General features: G+C 54.7%; 1 protein-coding gene across 1 annotated transcript in view; it reads left to right on the top strand.

The window, feature by feature from the left end:
* The first annotated feature begins 430 nt into the window (after window positions 1-430).
* SGF29 (SAGA complex associated factor 29) overlaps window positions 431-6,000 on the top strand; it is a 60,448-nt gene continuing 54,878 nt past the window's right edge. Inside the window, exon 1 of the mRNA XM_045543450.1 lies at window positions 431-556. The gene's annotated coding sequence lies outside the window, so the exon portion shown is untranslated. The remainder of the gene's footprint in view (window positions 557-6,000) is intronic.

The following is a 6,000-nucleotide window of genomic DNA, read 5'->3' as shown; positions in this document are numbered from 1 at the left end:
CCCAGTCATGCCAGCCTCCAGCCCTCAGCCCCATCCACAGTGGCCAAGCTCACCTGTCCTCTGCCCCATCTCAACCAAGTCCCCACCCTGTGCCCCAGCCCTGGCCTCAAACTCACGCCAGCCAAGGTCGCCTGCCGTCTGGCCCATGTCGGGGCCCAGCCTCTTTGGCCAGCCATCTCCTGGGTAGGGGGGGTCTTATACTGGGGGCTGCACCCGGTTTCACTTTCCATCCTGCTTGTACTTTCAGCTTTGCATTCACTCAGTCTTCTCTCCTCACCGCCCCTTGCTAAAATGGGGAAATGTAATTTCCCTTCCCAGAGGGGGTGGGAGTTACGGTGGGGGGTGATGGGAAGCTGGAGTTTCGGTCAATCCAAGCTCTGGACCTACTGCTCAGCTTCCAAGTCCGGCCCTTCGCTCAATTCCCCACTCCTGGGTGAGCCACGGGCGCTTTGCCTGGGAGGTCCCAGAGACTCAAACCCCCTCCCACGTCTCTGCTCTGCCATCATGATCCTAGGGCCATTACCAGCCCACTGTGCTTCAAAAGATGGATGGCCAGGTAAGGGGATTGCCCACCAGAGGGGACTTGGGGTTTTGAGTCATCCTTACTCTCTTCTGGTTTACCAGATAGCCGAGGGAGGGGCGTGAGGGAAGTCAGAGCTCAATGGGTTGCTGGGACGGGTTTTTGTACGGAGCAGGCAGAGGCTCAGTCTGATGGTGCCTGGGCTGGGATTGGAGCTCAGTCTGTAACTGTGGTCAGGGCAGGATAAGAGCAGGTCCAAGGCCATGTCTGGTACCAGGGTCAGGCCTCCATCCAGGGCCAAAGGCTCAGTCTTTGGCCAGAGTCAGATACAGGATTAGAGCTCAGGCTATAACCAGGGCCAGGACTTGTTTTAGGGCTGGACTCAGAGCCTACTCTGGGGCCAATGTCCTGGCTCTGTGTTTGGGGTCAGAGTTATCAGTGACCTGGGGCTCTTCTTGTGGCCTGTCAGGGTTGGGCCCAGAACTCAGTTCAGATCCGGGACAGTGCTCGATCTGTGGCCAAGGTTCTGAATGAGGCTGCTGCCACTCGGGTGAGGGTGCAGGCTTGGGCCAGGATAAGAGTCGATGACCAGGATCAGGGCTCGTCCTGGAGTCAGACTGGGCTTGTGTGAGGTCAGGACCAGGGCTCACCCAGGACTCAGAGTAAACTCGGAGTTTCTGCTCTGTGGAGACCACCGTCAGGGTGGGTGGCAGCAGCCACAGAGCTCCCTTCCGGCACGGCCCTGCCTTCGGCCCCGCCCTGGATTTCCCATCTTCAGGGAGAGGATGGGGTTTCTTGGTCTTCCCCGAGGCCCACTGCTGCCACTTTCCTTTTGGGACCTGTGGGGTTTCCCTGCTGGGTCCCTGCTGTGAGACAGAAACCAAGGGGGCTTCCCCTGCCTGTTCCCTGCCTCCTCAGCCCCCGTAGGCACTGCTCGCCAGGTTGCCAGGGCTGCTAGGACCCAGTGCCAGGGAAGTACCAGCATCTGTCCTGGGAGCAGCCCCAGGGCAGCTGGAGAAGGACAGGGACGCAGGGCTGGAGCCTCCGGAACCCACACAGGGATCCCCACAGTGCCCCCAGTGGGGGCAGCTCACTCTCCCACATCTGCAGCTTGGGCTTCCCACTGGGGCTGGGGTCCAGCACGTCCGGAGACTGACTGTGAGGACAGCGGCCTGGCTTGTCTTCTGCACATCCCCAAGTCCTGCTGTCATCCTGGAGGCATGCTACCCACTCAGCCCCTCAAGCACACCGGTCCTCCCTCCACTCTCCACAGCCCCTCCCACCCTCTGTCAGCACCCAGAACTGCTATACCTTTCAAATCTTGAACCCATCTCCCACTCTCTGACCACAGCCTCCCAGCCCTCCAGTGCCCTCTCAGGGCTCCCTGAGACCCTGTCCCATGCTGCTCCTCTGCCCTTCTCAACCCAGCTGCCGTGCATTCCTCCAGGCTCACCCTCACCCTCTTCCAACTCCAGCAACTTTCCACTCATGTGTCAACTCGATGAGCCACCTTGTACTTCCTTGCCTATGCACAAGCCGTTCTCTGCCTGGAATGCCATCCTGCCTTCTCTGGAGTTCCCCCTCCCCAGCCTTCCCTGCACCCATACCCACTGTTGCTGGGTTACCCATGAATGGCTCATTCTCTCCTGCCATAAATCTTGTCTCAAATGGACATATCATACTTTTAAAAATCTTGTTCACTCTAGCCTCACTCATACCACTCCAGCCATAAATATGACAGGCACACTCCTACCTCAGGGCCTTTGCACTTGCTGTTCCTTCTGCCTGGAGCACTCTTCTTCCAGATATCTCCAAAGCTCACTCTCTCCTTAAGAGTCTGCTCAAGTTGGGCATGGTGGCACACGCCTGTAGTCCCAGCTACTTCGGAGGCTGAGGCAGGAGGATCACTTGAGCCCAGGAGTTTGAAACTGCAATGAGCTATGACTGCAGCTGTGAATAGCCACAGCACTCCAGCCTGGGCAACATAGTAAGGCTCTTTAAAAAAAGAAAATGCTCAAATGTCACCTTCCTACTAAATCCCTGTCCCTGGCACTTTCTATCCCTTCCCTGCATTATTTTTCTACCTGGCATTTATATATTTTAGATATCTAACATTTGCCCATTTATTTCTTTTGTCTGTCTTCATGCATTAGAGTTTGGGTTCCACAAGGGTGGGAATTTTTGCCTGTTTTGTGCACTGCTGTGTTCCCAGAAGTTAACAATAGGAGGCTCTTAATAAATCATTGTTGGATGGGCACAGTGGCTCATGCCTTGTAATCCTAGCACTCTGGCAGGCCAAGGTGGGAGGATCGCTTGAGCCCAGGAGTTTGAGACCAGCCTGAGCAAGAGCAAGACCCTGTCTCCACTAAAAATAGAAAAATTAGCAGAGTGTGGTGGTGTCTGCCTGTAGTTCCAGCTACTTGGGAGGCTGAGGCAGGAAGATCACTTGAGCCCAGGAGTCTGAGTTTGAGGTTGCAGTGAGCTATGATGACACCACTGCACTCTAGCCCAAGCAAGAGGGACACCCTGTCTCAAAAAAAAAAAAAAAAAAATCATTGTTGAACAAATCCATTTTCTGCCACAAGTGCTTGATCCAGGTTCTGGTCATGCTGGTGACATGTAAGTTGCCTGGATGGAACAGGTCTGGGACTAGCCTGAGCCCTGGGGTCTCACTGCCAGCCTTGCACTCAGCCCAGTCTCCAGCCCCATGCTGCAGGGATGGCAAGGGGGCACCTAGGCTGCCAGACATGGCCCTGGGATCCAGCAGATCCTTGGCAAGAACCCAGAGGGCCAATGAGGACAGTGCCAGAATCTGTCCACATTCTTGGACGAAGAAGGGTCTGGGCCAGTCTCTGGCTACCTGGACCTCAGTTTCCATAGGTGGGTCTTGGTTAATGGGCTGAGGCTTGTGTTGGTGCCAGCAGGAAGCAGAAGGGATGTGGTGAAGGGGAGAATGGGGAGAAAGGAAACCAGGAAGCCTGGGTTGTAGACTCCAGTGTTTAGCAAACACTTCTGGTGACCTCAGGTAAGTCACTGGCCTGCTCTGGACCTCAGTCTCCTCAATGAAAAGTGATAGCAATTTTCAAATGCTGCCATACTATTATGTAGAGAAATTAAAAGCTGGACCAAAAAATAAATAAATAAATAACAAAAGAAAGAAAAAGAAAAAAAGAAAAAAGGAAAAAAGAAGCATCCACCAATTTTCTGGTTATTTTCCAAGCCCTGTTACAGCTCTGACCCTGTGGGGCAGAGGTTCCCAACCTATGGTGACTTGTATAATTATTTCATTATATGTTACAATGTAATGATAATAGAAATAAAAGTGCGTGATAAATGCAATGGGCTCCAATCATCCTGAAACCATCCTCCTGCCCCCAGTCGGTGGAAAAATTGTCTTCCATAAAACCGGTCCCTGGTGCCTAAAAGGCTGGGGACCGCTGCCGTGGGGCACTCCATGGGCTTGCATGGGAGTCCTGAGCCCAGGGGCAGAAGTTAGATGCTTCAGATGTGACATCAGGATGGAATCAGAGAAGGAAAGTCTTGTTCAAGGTCACACAGCAGATCAGTGACAGAATGAAGACCGGACCTTGAGTCCCCTGTTTCCAGCTCGGGCTAAGGAGGGGAATCCCTGCTCTCTGTGATGTCAGCTCCGAGGCTTGGAACTAACCTCTGGGTGAAACCAATATGGTGTGCGGTGAAAGCAGGAAGGCTGGGGGCAGGGAATGCGGGACCAGGAGAGGGTGGGCCGAGGCCTCACCTCAGAGCCTCCCCAGCACAGGCGGTGTGACCCTGAGGCTGGGCCAGGAGAGGGCGAGCTGAGGTCCACAGTGCCATCGCTGACTACTGGGCCCGCCTCCCTTCGTGCACATGCAGCTCACCCCATGCCTGGCTGGGACCCCACCAGCATGTATTCTGCAGTGTGCACTTGTGGCAGCAGCAGGGGGCTTGGGTGTCTAGCCCTCTCCTGCCCACCTTGGGGGCTGACCCTAAATGTGGCATCTGTCGTGGGACCAATGGCCCCGGGAGGGAGAGTCTGGCCAGGGGAAAAGGGCTTCTCTCCCTCTGTCCCACCTTACTTTTCTCCCTGTAAGCTTAGGGGGCACTGTGTACCCTGCCTGCCGCTCTCACAGCCCTGGCAGGCACCCGAGGAGGGCTGAGAGGAAGTGGGTGAGGGGTGCTCTTCTCAGGGATATAGATGACATGAATCAGGCCTGGGAAGACTGAGCTATGCAGGGGTGAGGGGAAGGTGGGAGGCCAGGTCTGGTGAGTGCTGGGAAGGAAGAGTTCAAGCCCAGGAAGCAGGGACTGCAGAGGAAAAACACCAGCCTGGGGACAAAAAGTCCCAGTTTGAGTCCCAGCTCTGCTGTGCCCTTTCCTCTTTGTGCCCTCTTGGGCAAGACGGCCAAACCTTCTGAGCTTCAGTTTCCCCCTCTGTAAAATGAGGCCCACGCTCCCAGCCCTGCCCACCTCTCAGCCTGGATGTGAAGATGAGCTTGGGAGGGGTCATGGGTCAGGGCCCTGGCTGGCTCAGGGAGTCAGACCGCCCCACACTCCTCCTTTCAGAGCCCCCGCACTTCCCAGAGTGTGACCTTGGGTCAAGACATGTAACCTCCCCGTGTTGGGCTCATCTACCAAGTACCAACTGGGTAGAACTGCTGTGACAATTATGTATATGAAATGGTACAGTGATCTTAGGCAAGTGACTTATCCTCTCTGTGCCTCAGTTTCATCTATAATGTGAGGAAAATAACACAGATTCATAAGACTGGACTTTTTTTGTTGTTGTTTTTATAAAGACAGGGTCTCACTCTGTTGCCCAGGCTGGAGTGCAGTGGCATCATCATAGCTCACTGCAACCTCCAACTCCCAGGCTCAAGTGATCCTCCTGCCTCAGCCTCCTGAGTAGCTGGGACTACCGGTGCCACTGGACCCAGCTAATTTTTCTATTTTTTGTAGAGACTGGGTCTCAGTATGTTGCCCAGGCTGGTCTCAAACTCCTGGGCTCAGGCGATCCTCCTGCCCCACCCTCCCCAAGTGTTGGGATCATAGGTGTGAGCACCGTGCCCAGGATTCAATGAGATATGTGTAGTGCTTAGAACAGGGTGGGTTTGAGCTGTTAGTAGTAGTACAAGGCCTGACCCACAGGAAATTCTCAAGAAATGTTAGTTGTCATTAATAAATGCAGAGGATGGTTGTTATCCACAGGCAAAGGGCTGAAGCAGACTTGGAAGAGGAGGGCAGCAGGTGAAAAGAGAAGAGGCTGCAGTTAGAGCTTAGGAAGTGGAGGGGGTGGTGGGTGGTGCAGGTTGGGGAGGAACAGCCACAGGCAGAAGGGGACTGGTGACACCGAGACATACGTTAGAACAGAGTCCAGGCCAGAAGCAGAAATCTCAGGGAGCCAGCCAGTTGGCCCCTGGGTGCACAGCCTTAGGTCTGATGCCCACTGGGTGGATGGGTGAGGCGGGCTCCACCCAGGTATC

This window comes from Lemur catta, chromosome 2 (assembly GCF_020740605.2).
Source record: "Lemur catta isolate mLemCat1 chromosome 2, mLemCat1.pri, whole genome shotgun sequence".
Lineage (NCBI taxonomy): Eukaryota > Metazoa > Chordata > Mammalia > Primates > Lemuridae > Lemur > Lemur catta.
This window is presented reverse-complemented; position numbering and strand designations above follow the sequence as displayed.